The following is a 19,488-nucleotide window of genomic DNA, read 5'->3' on the forward strand; positions in this document are numbered from 1 at the left end:
GTTCACACTCTCAGTCATCATTACGTCTTCGCAGCACTTGCAGATCATACAGGCAGTTCTAGGACGCTCTTCCTGCTGAGTGAAAAAAATGGTTTGCAAAACATTACGATCATTACTTCCTGATGACTGCTGGTACATTTTATGTGCCATCGTGACAGCATCAAAGTCTTCGAAGGCACAATTTGTTTGAAGTTTTACTGCTGTCTTGGCTTCTCCTGCCACTCATCTGCTATTTCGTAAACTTATAAAAACTTGGCTGTTTGCGTCCATCTAACACACCCTCTGTCGCATTAGTTTTAGGTTTGTCCGCAAGCGCTGGGACGCCCCGTTGCTGGGGTAGCCATGCGCTATACAAGATTCCATAACATAACATAACATAACATAACATAACATAACACTCCTTGGCAAAGCCCCACGAAATGGCTGCCTGCGAGGCCCAGGTCCAACATCACTCTGCGCCACCACAGCATCACTCAGCGCCACCACAGCATCACTCAGTGCCACCACAGCATCACTCAGCACCATCACAGCATCACTCAGCACTACCGCAGCATCACTCAGCGCTACCACAGCATCACTCAGCGCCACCACAGCATCACTCAGCGCCACCACAGCATCAATCAGCGCCACCACAACATCACTCAGCGCCACCACATCACTCAGCACAACTACAGCAACACCCAGCACCACTACCGCGTCACTCAAGCACACAGCAATATCGCTCAGGCCACAAAAGCATCACTCAGTGCCACCATAGCATCGCTCTACGTAACCACAGCAACACTCAGTACCATCACAGCATCAATCAGCACCACCACATCATCACTCAGTAGTACCATAGCATCACTCATTACCACCACATCATCACTCTACACCACCACAGCATCACTCTGAACCACCACAGCATCACTCTGCACCACCACAGCATCACTCTGCACCGCTACAGCATCACTCTGCACCGCCACAGAATCCCTCAGCAACACCACAGCATCACTCAGCAACACCACAGCATCACTCAGCAACACCACATCATCACTCAGGGCCAAGAATGCATCACTCAGCACCACCACCGCATCACTCAGCATCACCACAGCATCACTCAGCACCACCACAGCATCACTCTGTACCACCACAGCATCACGCAGCACCACCACAGGATCACGCAGCACCACTGCACCATCGCTCAGCATCACCACAGCATCACTCAGCACTACCACAGCACCACTACAGCATCACACAGCACCACCACAGCATCACACAGCGCCACCACAGCATCACTCAGCACCCCCACAGCATTACTCAGCACACAACAATATCGCTCAGGGCCACCACAGCATCACTCAGGGCCATCACAGCATCACTCAGCACCACCACAGCATCACTCAGCACCACCACAGCATCACTCAGCACCACCACAGCATCACTCAGCACCACTACAGCATCACTCTGTATCACCACAGCATCACGCAGCACCACCACAGAATCATGCAGCACCACCACAGCATCGCTCAGCATCACCACAGCATTACTCAGCACCACCACAGCATCACTCAGCACCACCACAGCATCACTCTGTATCACCACAGCATCACGCAGCACCACCACAGTATCACGCAGCACCACCACAGCATCGCTCAGCATCACCACAGCATCACTCAGCACCCCCAGAGCATTATTCAGCACACAACAATATCGCTCAGGGCCACCACAGCATCACTCAGGGCCATCACAGCATCACTCAGGAGCACCACAGCATCACTCAGCACCACCACAGCATCACTCAGCACCACCACAGCATCACTCAGCACCACCACAGCATCACTCTGTATCACCACAGCATCACGCAGCACCACCACAGTATCACGCAGCACCACCACAGCATCGCTCAGAATCACCACATCATCACTCAGCACCACCACAGCACCACCACAGCATCACACAGCACCACCACAGCATCACTCAGCGCCACCACAGCATCACTCAGCACCCCCACAGCATCACTCAGCACCCCCCCAGCATTACTCAGCACACAACAATATTGCTCAGGGCCACCACAGCATCACTCAGGGCCACCACAGCATCACTCAGCATCACTAAAGCATCACTCAGCACCACTACAGCATCACTCAGCACCACCACAGCATCACTCAGCACCACCACAGCAACACTCACCACTACCACAGCTTTACTCAGCACCACTACAGTATCACTTAGCACCGCCACATCATCAGTAAGGGCCAAAAATGCATCACTCAGCACCACCAAAGCATCACCCAGCAGCACCACAGCAACACTCAGCAGCACCACAGCATCACTCAGCAGCACCACAGTATCACTAAGGGCCAAGAATGCATCCCTCAGCACCACCACAGCGTCACTCAGTGCCACCACAGTGTCAACCAGCGCAACCAAAGGATCACTCAGCGCAACCACAGCATCACTCAGCGTAACCACAGCAACACTCAGCGCAACCACAGCATCACTCAGCGCAACCCCAGCATCACTCAGCGCATCCACAGCATCACTCAGACTGCCACAGCAACACTCACCACTACCACAGCATCACTCAGCACCACCACAGTATCACTTAGCATCACCACATCATCACTAAGGGCCAAGAATGCATCACTCAGCACCACCACATCATCACTCAGCAGCACCACAGCATCACTCAACAGCACCACAGTATCACACAGGGCCAAGAATGCATCCCTCAGCACCACCACAGCATCACTCAGCGCCACCACAGTGTCACCTAGCGCAACCACAGCATCACTCAGCGCCACAGCCTCACTCAGCACCACCACAGCATCAGTCAGCACCACAACAGCATCACTGGTTCAAATATGTTCTCTCAATGGGCCCGATTCACAGAATGAACTTAAGACTCAATCCTAAACTTACTACTGTTTTGGTATTCACAGATTGCACTTACTACTTTTGGTATTCACAGAATGAACTTACTACTTTTGGCATTCACAGAATGCACTTACTACTTTTGGTATTCACAGAATGAACTTACTCATTTCGGTATTCACAGAAGTTAGGACTACTAACTTTAGGACTCCTAAATGCCTTCTGTGAATACTGAAAGTCTTAAAATTAGTAGTTAGGAGTCCTAACCTTACTACTACTAAATTGAGAAAAATCCTAATTTTAAGACTTTTGGTATTCACAGAAGGCATTTAGGAGTCCTAAAGTTAGTAGTCCTAACTTTACTACTACTAAATTGAGAAAAATCATAATTTTAGGACTTTCGGTATTCACAGAAGGCATTTAGGAGTCCTAAAGTTAGTAGTCCTAACTTTACTACTACTAAAGTGAGAAAAATCGTAATTTTAGGACTGTCGGTATTCACAGAAGGCATTTAGGAGTCCTAAAGTTAGTAGTCCTAACTTTACTACTACTAAATTGAGAAAAATCGTAATTTTAAGACTTTCGGTAATCACAGAAGGCATTTAGGAGTCCTAAAGTTAGTAGTCCTAACTTTACTACTACTAAATTGAGAAAAATCGTAATTTTAGGACTTTTGGTATTCACAGAAGACATTTAAGAGTCCTAAAGTTAGGAGTCCTAACTTTACTACTACTAAATTGAGAAAAATCCTAATTTTAAGACTTTCGGTATTCACAGAAGGCATTTAGGAGTCCTAAAGCCAGTGGGACTACAAAGATCAATAAACAACCTGGCATGCTACCTGGATTCGGAACAGCTAGAGATAAACAAAGACAAAACAAAAATCGTTCTTCTGGATGACAGTAGGAAATTAAAGTTCAAATGGAGGGTAAAGGGGGCCCATGTGGAAGAAAAAAGTTCATACAAATATCTGGGTGTAATAATCGGGCAGGGCACAAGTCACAAAGAACACAAAATCTCCCTCAAAGCAAAGACCCAGTCCCTGATCTATGCCTACAGATCCTTGCGCAGAAAATTGGACTGCCCTAACCATTCGCATTTGTTAAAAGTAATGGCTGCTCAAATCCAACCAAGTTTGTCATACGGTCTTGTCCCCTGGTGTGGCAAAGATTCACATTTCCAGAACAAATTGCAGTCAAAAATCTATAAAGCAGTTTTTGATTTGCCAAAATGTGCCTCGCCCGCCCAGGTAAGACTGGAATTTGGGCTTCAGGATCTTAAATACAGGGCAATGAGCAACTTTATAAAATTCTGCCACACCCTCCGGTTATCCGAAGTGGACACTCTAAACAGACTCTGCTGGGACGAAGTAAGGTCACAGTACGAGCAAGAAACCCCAAACTCTTGGGGGAGTTACCTGAGTACATCTTTGGCCACTCTGGAAGTCCAACCAGGATGGGACAACAAGATGGATCGAGCGTCCTTTAACAAAATTGTGAATGTCGCAAGCAAAAGGAAATCTTTATTGGAAGATAAATTTGCGCTCACAAAGAGACGGCATGGATGGACAGTCACGAATTCATACAGGTCTTCAAAGCCACAAGCCTACTTATCTGCCCATTTTAGTTCCTATTTAAAGATGTGCTTTCTAAAGTTCAGGATGGGGGTGCATGTCTCCAAGGATTTATCCCCTTCTTGGTTGACAGATTTTAACTCAGAACGTTGTCGCTTATGCGGATTCCAAAAGGAAACCTTGGCCCATTTGCTGTGCGCATGTCCAGCCATGTTAACCCAAAGGAGACAATACCTAAAGGCGATTTTTATCAACCTGAACATTCGATCTAGCAGACAAGCAGTAATAAGCTGGCTGGAGGGCTCGTCATGCATCTTGTCTTGCCGAGGAGTCAAGTTTATGCGACTAGTCAACAGCTGCTTACTGCAAGCGGATGATCTTTAATCATAATTGCATGTAACACATCCCCATACTTTTAATTTGGTTGGTACATAATTTTAATTTTTTGCTGTAACTTGATCTAAACATAATCTTAGAAAGATTTTATAAATAACAGAATTTTACACATTTGAAATGTATGGGAAACAGAGAACAGATGTACATTTGCATATATGACACTTCTAGTTGTTTGAGTAGATGAAACTCACTTATTTTATGTAGGGGGGTATTGTGATGATTTTAATTAATCAAGCAATAAACATTAAACTGAAACTGAAAACTGAGTCCTAAAGTTAGTAGTCCTAACTTTACTACTACTAAATTGAGAAAAATCGTAATGTTGGGACTTTCGGTATTCACAGAAGGCATTTAGGAGTCCTAAAGTTAGGAGTCCTAACTTTACTACTACTAAATTGAGAAAAATCCTAACTTTAAGACTTTCGGTATTCACAGAAGGCATTTAGGAGTCCTAAAGTTAGTAGTCCTAACTTCTGTGAATACCGAAATGAGTAAGTTCATTCTGTGAATACCAAAAGTAGTAAGTGCATTCTGTGAATGCCAAAAGTAGTAAGTTCATTCTGTGAATACCAAAAGTAGTAAGTGCAATCTGTGAATACCAAAACAGTAGTAAGTTTAGGATTGAGTCTTAAGTTCATTCTGTGAATCAGGCCCAATGTTTCAAGCTTTATTACAAATGTCACAAAAAAAATGTTATTTCACTTCTGTTCTTGGATTTTTGACACAATAAAATGCACTGAACATAATCTTCACAAAAGTTATTTACAAAAGTTTAAGCTATTGGCATTATGAATTACAATAACCTTTATTTAAGTAGTATTAATTAAAATAAAATAAAAGACATTGTTATTTGTAATAGCAATACATGTAAGTCACGTAAATACAACACATATTGCTGTACAAATGCTTTAGGTGTCACATTTGCGAAATTTATAACTATTGGCATTGTAAATGACAAAGCTATTAATTTTGCTATTTTCAAAACCAACACATAAAAAGAAAATTTGTCATTTTAAATACCAGTAGCTCCAACTTTCCTCATGCGAGACCTATTGCATTGCAAATACTTGTTTCCTATGTTACCTCAGACCAAATTTTTACTTGTTAAAAACTCTCCATACACTTTTTAATTCTATCAAGTATTTTCATGCTTCCCATCTTCTTTTCCAACTCCCAGATCTCCAACTATAATTCCCTCCATACCCTAAGCATCAGATAATATCTTAGATCCACACTTATATCGGACTGAACGAATTTGGAAAGTGGTTTTACGACTGATTTCCTAAGGTTCATCTACGCAACGTATTTCTCTAACTACCACAGCCATGGCAAGATATTGCCACTGAGAAAGGGCTGCCAGATTACAACGTGTTAGAGTGCCTGCATGTTCACGCAGTGCTACGGCATGGAAGTTTTCCACTACGGGAATGCACCTCTAGGACAGATGGGTTATGGCATCTGTTCTTATTAGGTGAGCCTCTTTCTCTAAGGTATTTATATATAGGGGGTTCTGGTGGTTTTTATTCACACTTATGTCATTTCATTGTATAAGCATACTAATTTTTTCTATCAAACTGACAGTATTTATCCATTCGTATAGGTCTATTGTTATATGTGCACAGTGTTTTTGTATATGTAATCTCTATTTTATAATGAATGCTTACTTGTTATATGGTTATCTATCCTTAGGTATATATCTGTTTACCACAAGGGCATATTTATAATTGCAATGTTCAGTTATGGATACAGGTTTCCATAGATATGTACATGAATGTATATATATATATTCACTTAAAGAACCATAGGTTTCAGGCCTTATATAGTTAGGAATTAGCATTTTAAAAACCTTGCAAATTCACTTAAAAAAAACATAGGTTTCAGGCCTTATATAGTTAGAAATTAGCATTTAAAAAACCATTGAAATTGCTCCTATATAGTTAGTTGTACTAACTATATTTCGCGTACCCGCAATCCACTGCTGATGATGTCACATATTACATCATTCATGACATGGTCAGTGACATCACTGATGACATCTCAAATGACATCACTGATGACATCATCCAGTGACTGTGTGTTTCTGTAAAGTTTAATTATGTTTTACATATTGAAGAATGAGTGGATGTATAAGTGTCTGGATGAAGGATTTAGTAGGTGCATGACTGACTGTATGAGTGAGTGATTAAATGTGTCTTACTAAATGCAAAGGTTAGTGACTAAACTATCTGAATGTGTGCATCAGTATGTCTGTTGTTGTGTAAGCTGCTGCGTGTGTTGATCAGTAGCTATATGAGTGGCTATGTGGGTTATTGATTGGTGGCCCAAGTATTTGAATGGGAGACTGAGTGTGTGTGTGGGTGGCTAGGAGGTGTGTGACTCTGTGCATAGATGTGTGAGCAGTTGATTCACTAGGTGTATGAGTTCAAGAGTGCATGTTGAAACAGCTATATGGGCGGTTGACTGTGTACATGGCTGTGTAGGTTAGTGAATGGATATCTCAGTGCTACACGTCCAAGTACGTACATATGTAAAACACAGTGCATGTGAGAGTTGGCATATATAAATGACTATACATGAGAGCCAGTGAATGTGCGAGTGGCTGTATGGATCATTGTGTACTTGTATCAGTGATTGTATGATTGAGTAAGTATGTGTTAGTATATGTTTGAATAAGTAAGGTGTTGTGTGTATAACTGTATAGTTGAGGAAATGGAAGTGTGATTTTCTTTGCATGACTGACTAGGTGTGTGAGTAACTCCATGGATGAGTGGCAGTGCGTGAGTGTCTGTATAGGTGTATGAGTGCATATGATAGTGTTGTATTGATGAGTGACTGTATGTATGAGTGATTCTATGGGTGAATGAGTGAATGTGTGTGTAGACCTAGGAATCAGTGAGTGCGTATGCAGTAACTGGTATTGGTGTGTCAATGGTTTCAAGAATGGTAGTCTGTATTTAACAGTGGGTGTATCAAAGGTTATATTAGAGTGTGAGGAGGTGCATTGTATTATCACACGAATGATATCATCAGTGATGTGATCAGTGATGTCAAATGAGATGTCATCAGTGATGTCATCAGTGATGTCATTTGAGATGTCATCAGTGATGTCATCAGTGATGTCACTGACCATGTCATGAATGATGTAATATGTGACATCATCAGCAGTGGATTGCGGGTGCGAGAAATATAGTTAGTTCAACTAACTATATAGGAGCAATTTCAATGTTTTTTTAAATGCTAATTTCTAACTATATAATGCCTGAAACCTATGGTTTTTTAAGTGAATTTGCAAGGTTTTTAAAATGCTAATTCCTAACTATGTACACCCTGAAGTGAATTTGCAAGGTTTTTAAAATGCTAATTCCTAACTATATAAGGCCTGAAACCTATGGTTTTCTAAGTGAATTTGCAAGGTTTTTTAAATGCTAATTCCTAACTATATAAGGCTTGAAACCTATGGTTTTTTCAGTGAATTTGCAAGGTTTTTTAAATGCTAAATGCTAATTCCTAACTCTATCAGGTGGGAAACCTATATTTTTTTTCAATAAATTTCAAAGGTTTTGTAAATGCTAATTCTATTAGCGGATAACGTTTATATGTTATTATCCTTCTGGGATCACCTGAGCAGCCATCTTGTTTCGCGAAAAGGGGGCAGGGTTGAGACCCCCTGACTCCCTAGCCCTTCTCAGGGGATCCCAGAAGGACCACCAAGTGCAAAAAATATATATTTTTTTAGATCGCGGGGTACGCGTACGGTGCGCGTACCCCGCAAATTTTTCGAAGTTTTTTATATTTTGTTTGCCCTTGGGGTCCTTATGGGACCCCCTGAGAAGGGCTAGAGGGTTGGGGGGTCTCTACCCTGCCCCCTTTTTGTGTTTTCCACTCTTGTTTTGGGCTCTCTTGCGCCTCAGATCTCCTGAAAAACAAAATGGTGGCCAACACTTCCTGGTTTGGACAGTTTGGAATGTTGACAGTCGACTGCCAGCCAATCAGAAACTCGCTCGCGCATGTAAGGGTACGCGCACGTACGCATACGGTCCGCGTACCGTACGCGTACAGTGCGCGTATGGTGAGTGCATATAGATATATAATTTGCTCAAATTCAATTTTCTCAACAACTACTGTAGGGATTTTCACCAAATATAGAAAAGGCACTACTGCATACCTGTCCCTACCATTTTGCCAAGTTTGGTGTAATTCCGTTCAGCCGTTCGGGCTGTAGCCGTGTCTGAAGGTCCCATAGAAAATGCCATTTGAAACATTTCTAATTCAATTTTCTCAAGAACTACTGTAGGGATTTTCACCAAACATGGCAAAGGCACATCTGCATACCAGGCCCTACCATTTTGCCAAGGTTGGTGTAATTCCATTCAGCCGTTCGGGCTGTAGCCGTGTCTAAAGGTCCCTATGGAAATTAACATGGGAAAAACACGTTTTGGGACCCCCCTTTCGGCCCAGCTTGACGAATCCCTCCGAAACTTTCATGGAAGGAGCGGAGCAGAGTTGGCCAAAATTCTGGAAATCTACACACAGATTCCTCAATCGGCGCCAAAGTTATTCCCAGTAGAATGTTTAGCGCATATAGATATATAATTTGCTCAAATTCAATTTCTCAACAACTACTGGAGGGATTTTCACCAAATATAGAAAAGGCACTACTGCATACCTGTCCCTACCATTTTGCCAAGTTTGGTTTAATTCCGTTCAGCCGTTCGGGCTGTAGCCGTGTCTAAAGGTCCCATAGAAAATGCCATTTGAAAAATTTCAAATTCAATTTTCTCAAGAACTACTGGAGGGATTTTCACCAAACATGGCAAAGGCACATCTGCATACCAGGCCCAACCATTTTGCCAAGGCTGGTGTAATTCCATTCAGCCGTTCGGGCTGTAGCCGTGTCTAAATGTCCCTATGGAAATTAACATGGGAAAAACACGTTTTGGGACCCCCCTTTCGGCCCCCGCTTGACGAATCCCTCCGAAACTTTCAGGGAAAGAGCGGAGCGGAGTTGGCCAAAATTCTGGAAAATTACACACAGATTCCTCAATCGGCGCCAAAGTTATTCCCAGTAGAATGTTGAGCGCATATAGATATATAATTTGCTCAAATTCAATTTCTCAACAACTACTGGAGGGATTTTCACCAAATATAGAAAAGGCACTACTGCAAACCTGTCCCTACCATTTTGCCAAGTTTGGTGTAATTCCGTTCAGCCGTTCGGGCTGTAGCCGTGTCTAAAGGTCCCATAGAAAATGCCATTTGAAAAATTTCAAATTCAATTTTCTCAAGAACTACTGGAGGGATTTTCACCAAACATACAAAAGGCACTGCTGCATACCAGTCCCTACCATTTTGCCAAATCGGGTGTAATTCCGTTCAGCCGTTCGAGCTGTAGCCTTGTCAGAATGTCACTATGGAAATTAACATGGGGAAAACGCTTTTTGGGACCCCTCTTTTTTCTCGGCCCCCGCTTGATGAATCCCCCCGAAACTTTCAGGGAAGGAGTGGAGCGCAGCGAGGCAAATTTAAGGAAAATTACAGGCAGATACCTCAATCGGTGCCAAAGTTATTCCCAATAGAATGTTCGGAATTTCCTATGTAACTAGGTCCTAACTATATATACCTGCTGGCTATCGCCAGTATATATATATATATATATATATATATATATTGCACATACACACACATATGTATATAGAAATGGTTTTGTATATATATATATATATTTCAACAACGTTGTTCATGAAAAACAAATGAGCTGCAACTCCAGCCACTGTTCCTTTTTAGACAAAAAATGATTTATTCTGATAGATACATCTGCCGTGTGGATTCCTCACCTTGTGAATATCCCCCTTGCGCCAGCAACATTCGGAAATTCTTTTTCGTAGCCTCGCGCCGACGTGGATAGGACGTCACAGAGACACGGCTCCGCTCGCGACTCCGCTGACGTCACCGACGCCTATAACAGGCCCACAAGCACAGACAAAAACCAACGCGTTTCGGTAGCTCCGACTCGTGAGGGACATCTAGTAACCACCAGTTGAACTGCAGCTCTTTGTAGAATTATTTTGATATCGGATACTATATAATAATCACTGCCCACTGATAATCTCATCCCATAATGCTTTGCAGGGCCTTTGGTTGGGAATGTTTTTTTGCCAATAACTGTGCTTGGGGTGGTCCTAAGAAGATGGGACCACCACCAAATCGTTCAATAAGATGTGCTTTTTTGTTTTCAAGGCATCTGTTTGGTACTCCCCCTGGGTTAGGGAGGATTCCAAAATCATCACCTCTCTCGCTGCTTGCTAATTTTTACAGTTTCACTTGTGTGAAGGTACTATATGCTCTTTAGCATATAAATATAGAAACCCTTGTTTTAGCATAACTGGCACTGTGCAGGATGTCATTTGCAATTATTTTGCCATTTTTTCACAGTGTAGACAAGCGCATAGTGTCATCAGCTATGCTACGCAGACTATGTGTACTACGTGAAGTTACGTGTAGTGCTGCTACGCAAACTACACCCAGACTTACTCTCCAACTCCCGATTCTGGCAGTAGACGTAAAGCAGAGTAGTCTTCACACAAACTCTGAAGAGTAATGGGGATCCATCCTTGATATATTAAGAGCATTCTCAACAGTGTTTTGGCTTTTAAAAGCATAATAACGGCCCATTCTTGATACCTGGCATAATTGTGGCCTGTATTTTTATATTGAGAGAAATCGCGACAGGATCTTGGCTGTGCCTGGCACGATGCAGGGATATCTTTGATGCAGTGGGACACTCTTGACAATACTTTGATAATCCATCTCATAATAGTTGCCAATCTTTGGCATACTGTGAGATTTCTACACAGCATTTAGTGGTCCATCGTTCATATACTGGGAGGCATTCTTCACAACAGTTTGTCCACCCATGGCCTAAAAGTAGCTAATGTTTCATGATTTATTGGCATTCTTCACAAGTTTGTCAACACCTGACAAAATAGTGTCCCAGTCTTGACATAAGATGCGCATACTTGATAGACTTTTTGCTACGACTGCCACAATAGTGACTAGCCTTTGATGGATTAGGAACATTGTTGGCAACATTTTGTCTGTCTTTGGCAAAATACCATTCCATTCATGATATATTATGGACATTATTGGCAGCACTTTGGTTATCCAGATTTGCTCTCATGCCCTCTCGGTAATCTCTCTGCCTCTTTTGTTAGCTCATTATGTTAAGTATCCTTACCTGTCCTTCATTTCACATTAACATAATTGTGAGATCAGTCTCCTGGTCGTCACCTCTGCGTCCATGTACTTTTGCTGGGCGGTGAGCTTTCTAGTGGCTGCCTCAAGCTAATTCCTGGTTGTAAGTTTCCTACAAAGCGTAGACTTACATGTCTCCAACCCCTGAACCAGGGAGTGGAGCCAAATTTACAAGTGTAAAGTTACTACTAGTAGCATTTTACACGTAAGCGGAGTAATCCAGTATTGGGGTATCTTTCATAGATTCACATTCCTGAATAATTCCCCGTCGTCGAGGCGGGAGTCCCACAGTAAAATACAAAAGCAGTGCCCTAAGTAAATAAGAGTAGTAGGCTAAAAGAAAGCCCAAAGGGCCTAGATCTTAGTAGCCAATCTACATCATTATATGAAAAGAACTAAAAATTGTTTCCAACCAATCAGCAACCAACACCCTCTAGAACCTTCCCAGCAGAGGCAGTTCTCCACAGATTTTATGTCGTGTGGAAGCGAGTCTCCTTGAGTGCCTACTCAGTTCTTCACTTCATTTGTTCGGGATGTCTGATAAGAAGGCTCTTTTTAGACCCTGCAGGACCTGTGAGAAGAAGAGGGTCCATGTGGATGACCAGCATAAAGATTGCATCTACTGCCTTCATCCAAAGCATGTTGCTAAGGATTGTAGAATTTGCTGTACCTTTCCTACTAAAACTTTTAGGGATAGGGAGGTAAGACTACTTTTATGGCTAAAATCTTCCTCTGCTGAGGAGGATGACAAGGCCTCAACTTTGAGTAAAAAGGCTAGATCGCATGACAGTTCTTTCAGTGAGGGAAGAAAACATCACTAGGCTTCCCATTATGTTTCTGACCATTCACAGAGGTCACCTAAGCTTTCATTTGGGTCAACACTGTCTTCGCCCTCTAAGGAATCTAAGAGACCATCCACCTCTAAAACCGTGAGTAAACCCCAGGTTAAAACTCTCACACTGGTTCCATCATCAATGGTTTCCGTGACTTCTGCTGCCCCCTTGTCGACAGCTACTATCTCGACAATGGCCATCTCTTCACCTATTGTGTCAACCAAGATCTCTGTCATGTCTAAGAAACCTGTTCTTAAAGACTCGTCGAGTTCATCTTCCAAGTCACCGTTGATGACTGTGGTGAAGTTGAGCTCGTCGACGAAGGTTCCATCGACAACGAAGGTACTTCTATCTATAAAGTCAACATCATCGACGTGGACCGCATGGACAATGTCATCAACGTCTACTTCAGTGTTGACCCCCGTCGATGACGAGTCCGTCGACGAAGATCCCGTCGACGAAGTGCCCGTCGACTAAGAGCCTTTCAACAATTATTCGGTCGACGGAGAGACCGTCGAAGAAGAGCCCATCAACGACAGCCCCTTTTATGACAAGCCCGTCGACGATACTCCCGTCGACGGCGAAGAGCCCGTCGACGAAGAGCTCGTCGACGATAATTCTCCCAGTCTCTCAGCCATCAGCAGTGGAACTTTTGCCTTCACAATCAACGCCCATATCGTATACACATTTTCAATTGAATACCTATCAAAGGCAGGATTACAGTAAGATATCTCCTCTCTTGCCATCTCACCTCTTGGAAACTTATGTTGATGAGGTTTATGATGATGAAGAGGACGAAGGACCATTTGGCATAGCTCACCACCCCTCTGAGCTTAACATCAAGTGCCAAGAAGAGGATGAAGAAAAATACCAGGAGCATTATTATCAAGAGGCTCTTACTCCTCCATATCATAAGCACCCTAGAAAGGAGTCATGTCACAGAGAGATGAGTCATCTCCCTCCATCGCTCATTCAGGATCTACAGGCCATGCTGGCGGATTACCGTGTAAGGTTTCCCCACAACAGAATGTTTCTGAAAATCCACCTCCACCAGCAGAAATGCCTGATTCGTTACCTCAGACTGAGGGTCCTGCTTCACCGCCTCACCTTCCTGGTCCATCTGGGCAGGTGCATCATGATACTACCTCCTCGGAAGAAGAGGTTGAAGAGGGTGAATTACCTGACAAGGCTACTATCACGGATCCTTGGGACGATGACCGATGCCTTCTACGCCCTTTCCTCAGACTTTGGATTCTCCCCGGCATCTAGTTTACAATTGCCTGTTACAGTAGGGCACACAGATTGCTTTTTGCATGACTTTAAAGAAGAGTCTAGGCAGATCACACAAGCTGTTCCTATCATTGATTATATCTGGAATGAAGGAATTAAAATTATGAAAACGCCTGCTGCCATTCCAGCTGTGCTTTCTTGCATTGAATGAATGAATGAATGAAAAGCATTTTATAATGTGCAAACTTTGCCCAACGGGCTTCAAGGCGCCTAACCAGACATTATACCAATTAAGAGAATCAGAGAGCATACTACTGATAGGCCTCGATGAAAAGCTGCGTTTTTAATGCTTTCTTAAAAAGAGCCAAAGAGGGTTGTGCTTTTAACTCGGAAGGGAGTTCATTCCACAGTTTGGGGGCCATAGAGGAGAAGGCCCTTCCACCCCATCTGACTCTGTTAGTTCGGGGGACAGATAGGAGATTTTTAGAGGCAGAACAGAGGCTCCTGTTAGGGGTGTAGGGGACCAGGAGGCTTCTGAACCTCCACCTTCTAGAGCACTGACAACCAGGCATAGAATTTTAAAGGTTATCCTAAGATGAATCAAGAGCCATTGCAAACTCTTCCTAGCAAGCGTAGCAGAGGAGGTATTAGAGACGCCCAGGACAAATTTGGCAACCGCATTCTGAACGGACTGAAGGCGTAGAATCAGGCTCTTATTTATTCCTGCGTACAATGTATTACAGTAATCTAGCCGAGATGCCAGAAGGGCCACCACGGTCTGTTTACGAGCTTGGGCGGAAAGATAATGGGCTATTTTTCTAAGAATCTTGATGACACCCCAACAGGTGGACACAGTCCGGTTTACCTGCTGCGTCATGGCCAGTGAGGTATCAAAAATTACTCCCAGATTGCGGGCTGATTTTACAGGCAGGGACATATTCCCAGGGAGGGAGGCCACCAATCACAGGACCATATGTTTTAATCTTTGTCGAAGATCAAGACCTCGGTTTTCTCTCCGTTCAGCTTCAGTGAATTTAGAATCACCCATTCAGAGACTGCCTGCATGCAGTTCCTGAAGCTGAGCGCGGAGGTTCTCACCGAGTGGGAGAGGGACACCATGATCTGCGTGTCATCGGCGGATGACACCACCTCCGTCCCATGCGATCTTACTAACCTGGCAAGTGGGGCCACATAGATGTTAAAAAGGGTCAGACTCAAGGCTGACCCTTGTGGAACCCCACATAGCACAGGCTTAGCAGGGGAGAGGAACTCTCCTAGCTTGACCCTCTGCTCTCTTTGGCTGTGGAAAGAGGACAGGAGGCTCAATGCTGGGCCCTCCACCCCTATCTCCTTTAATCGAGCTGTTAAAGTCAAAGGAGATAGGGTGTCGAAAGCTGCAGTCAAGTCAAGTAGGACCAGCAAAATGGTCTGGCCTCGGTCCACCTTAGATCTAATGTTGTCGACTACAACCGTGAGAGCTGACTCGGTACTATGGAACTTTCTAAAGCCGTGCTGTGATTGGTCCAGGAACCCCGAGACCTCAAGGAAGGAAGTCAAATGCTGATTGAGATGTCATTCAAGCATTTTGGCTGGGGCAGGCAGCAGCGATATAGGACGAACATTTTTATTGATTTCCGGGTCCAAAGTCTGCTTTTTCAGCAGCGGCTTGACTATGGCCTTTTTCCAAACAGCAGGGAAGATGCCCTGGGTCATGGCACAGTTCATTATCTCCAACAGAGGGGGCAACAGAGTTTCCCTGCATTCTTTCAGGATCTTCAAAGGGCAGGGATCCAGAGGCGAGCCTGACTTGGTTCTATTTAGGAGAGAGTCCAATTGCTCCAGGGTAAGGGGAGGGAAAACGGACAAGACATTCGTGCGAACTTTTCCCTAGCATTCTAAGGGAGGTTGAGTCGAGAGAGAAAAGGGACTCAATTGGGCTCTCTGAGTTTCAAGAGTTTGATAAATGTCCGCAATTTTAATATAAAAGATCTGCGCGATCTTGTCGCACAGCTCTTGGGAGCTTGTGATGGGATCAGGGGTTTGTAAGGAACATAGAGAGTCAACAATCTTAAATAGGTCCCTCGAAGAAGTAAGGGACGTAGTAAGCTTGGAAAAGTAAGCCTGTTTTACTTTGATGACTATTGTTTTGCATTGAGAAACAGCACTGTGCTCCTCCTGATACTCAATCTTGATTTCACAGGCCGCACAGTAGAGGTCTAAAATCTGGTTACGCCCATAACAACACCGTCTGATAAGGAAGGATGGAGAGTAGACCTTATAGGTAAAAAATTCACCACTATGGCAGCAGTTTCTATTAAAGAGGCAAATTCTCTGGCAATAATCAGCCACTATGACTGCCAGATGTGGTCAGATTTGGTGAAATTTGTTGACCTCATCCCTGAAGACCGTAAATAGGACGCAAGTAAGATCCTTTCGGAGGGGAACGAGCTGCATCTGAGATCATAGATTGCGCTCTGGATATTGCAAACACCAACTTTCCCCAACTTGCAGGTGCTGCAGTGCTTAGACGCCAGGGATGGCTTAAAGCCACATCTTTTAGGCCAGAAGTACAAACAAAGATCTTAGACATGGCCTATAATGGAGAGTCTTTATTCGGAAAGCACATTGATGCGGCCCTTGAAGAACCAAATATTTACAATACTCCTTCTCAGGGGTCTTACCAATAAGTAGTCCATTCAAAAGTGGCAAAGAAATCAACAGAGAATCTGAAATATGAAAAGACATCTTTATTATAATTAATTGTGAGGCTCTGTCGCCCAGTCACACTTAAAGCAACTGAATTAGGGAGTCTGTCTGCATGGCCTCTGCACAGGCCTTTTATACAGAATATTGTGCCCTAAGCACACATTCCTGCTTTGAAGTGCATTATGTTGGAGATTCCCAGGACGTGCACACAAAGCACCACTTTCAAGATAAGTCCAGGCCATAAAAGGATCGCACACATGCTTGGTTTCCTGTTCAATCAGGCCGGACAAACCCATCATAAAACCTTCAACCCAGATCGATGAACATGTCTTAAAGGAAAGGCAGAAACAGATGGGAAGGAAACAGAGGAGTGGGAATGGTGGGCCATAAAGTTGGACACGTCCTGCTCTTTGATCTTTATTGCGCCAGCTGCTGGACAAGGAACTGGCTTGGCGAGGTTAGCCTCAAGCAACAGGGTCAGCTTTCGTCAGGTCATGCAGAAGTCAGCACAAACCCATGCTAAGGTTATGTCCTTTAAATGCTTGTTCTGCCATGGTGAGAGCCTACTGTAAGGGCAATGCATAACATGGCTGCTATTCACAAGATGGAACCCAAGTGTTCAATACAAAACCTTCAAATGCACAGTGAATCCATTGGTGTAACATGATGAAAATACTCATGCATACCGCATTTGTTATTTGTGGTTCGCTGATACCAAATTCATAACAGAATTATGATATTTAAAACACAGGTTCAGAATTTTCAGAACCACAGAGCATCCTTTTGCCCTTACATAGGCAATCACCTATACTCATGCTAATCTGAGTCCATGTCTATATTCATCACTAGCTGGTGTTGATGTAGAAACTGTACAAAAGGAATTATCAGTAAACTCTGACCTAACCAGTTCATGTTCAGGTAAAATATGAAACTCATGTGAAGAAACAGTAGAAAAAGAAAGAGTAGGTTGAGAAGTTGATGCAGACATCAATTGTGTAGGAGAAACAAACCAAAATATAGTAGCCAATAAAATACATAAAAGTATTAAAATAGATAGAGCTATACCGCACTTAGAGAACAATATTCTATAATTTCGGTTTTTCATCTCTTGCTTTTTATCGTCATTCCTCAATACAATCTCCATTTTCTAATGTCGCTCACGCAATCTTGGTAGAGTACTTCAGCTGTGATTATTAGCAGGTCACAGGGACACTGCAAGTCCTGCAGACCTATTGCCACTACTCAGGTCACAAACTGAACCGTTGGTACTCCTACGTGACCCTGCAACTGGCAAATGGTAACCAATAAAAAATTTAACAAAAAACCATAATACAATTTCAGAAAAAGCAAGAGAAACAGAAAAGCAAAAGTCAAATGCAAAATACTTGCACAATCCTAAGCAGAAAGCAAATCCTAGAATTATCTAATAACATTTTATATAGCTTCCTATGCATTTCAGTAATTAATTATATGTTTAAGTGAAACAATGGTGTTCCTGATCAATGCTCTCAGATGAAAAAGGGATACTCTTCCACAGAGAGTGGACTTTATTCTGCTTTTACTAAGCAGAATAGTACTTTACAACAATGCCAGCAAAGCAGCAAAAATTAGTTTCCAAACTTCAAGTCTATACAAGCTCACAGAAAATACCCAAAGTCCATCAAAGCCTCTGCTGGCAGGCTTCTATTATCCATCAAATCCGCTTCCAGTGTTTTCTTCGCATTGGGCCTCTTCAATTCAGGCTTTTCATGAGAAAACAATACTGTTTAGTTGGAGTGCCCTCCGGGCAAAACACTCACAGCTCACTCGAAAGTCTCAATGTCTCAAAACAATGCACCAGTGTCTCTTCTTTGTGGCAGACACTACAAATGATGTGCTGTTCATTGATCAAGGGCACAAAGCATCTTGTGCAGATCCAAGCACTACTTAGAAACGACCCAGCAAAATCAGCAGCACTTTCAGGCTCCAACACTCATTATTTAGTGTCAGAGGACGCTCAAGCTACTCTCTCATGGGCACCAGAATGTAGTGCTTTTCCAAACGTGGATCCTTGGGTGGACTGCCTTTCCACTGGAGTGAAGCAAAAGAGGTGTGAATGTGGCCAAAACTCGGGCCAAGGGCTCAAGGGAATGTACACTGACAGAGGTTTCCAGCACATAACAGGTACAGAGCCCAAACAACAAATAAAAGAATCAGCTCCTCCTTTCTTCTGCAACGCCTTTCGCAAATCAAATGCCTTGCTTTGGAGGTACCACTGATGTCGCACTGATGATCGCTGTTCAGCTTCGCGACTTTCTTGTTGCTCCTCCCTAAGACCCTTTCCCTTAGCCTTCTCTAACCTTGTCTAACAGCCTTCTTACTGTTTCATAAACTCTCCTTCCATTTAGTACTAAGGGGCATATTTATAAGAAAGTTACGGAGGGTGGCGTTAGCCTCCTTGTCTTAACGCCACTCTCCGCCACTTCCGAAGCGCAGGGCTGCACCTTATTTACAAGAATATGGCGCAGCCTTGTGTTTCTCCCTGCGTTGCCTAGCACCATCGCAGGCACCCTTAGTGAAAGGGTGACTGCGTTGAGGGGAATGATTGTTTATGTGCAGAAAGGTGTCCTTACGATTATATAAACAATCTGAAATGGCGTTTTG

General features: G+C 43.4%; 1 protein-coding gene across 1 annotated transcript in view; it reads left to right on the forward strand.

Annotated features, from left to right (window-relative positions):
• LOC147727495 (uncharacterized) overlaps positions 1-19,488 on the forward strand; it is a 507,629-nt gene that overhangs the window by 273,675 nt on the left and 214,466 nt on the right. The window lies entirely within an intron of this gene.

This window comes from Lissotriton vulgaris, chromosome 3_1 (genome assembly GCF_964263255.1).
Source record: "Lissotriton vulgaris chromosome 3_1, aLisVul1.2, whole genome shotgun sequence".
Lineage (NCBI taxonomy): Eukaryota > Metazoa > Chordata > Amphibia > Caudata > Salamandridae > Lissotriton > Lissotriton vulgaris.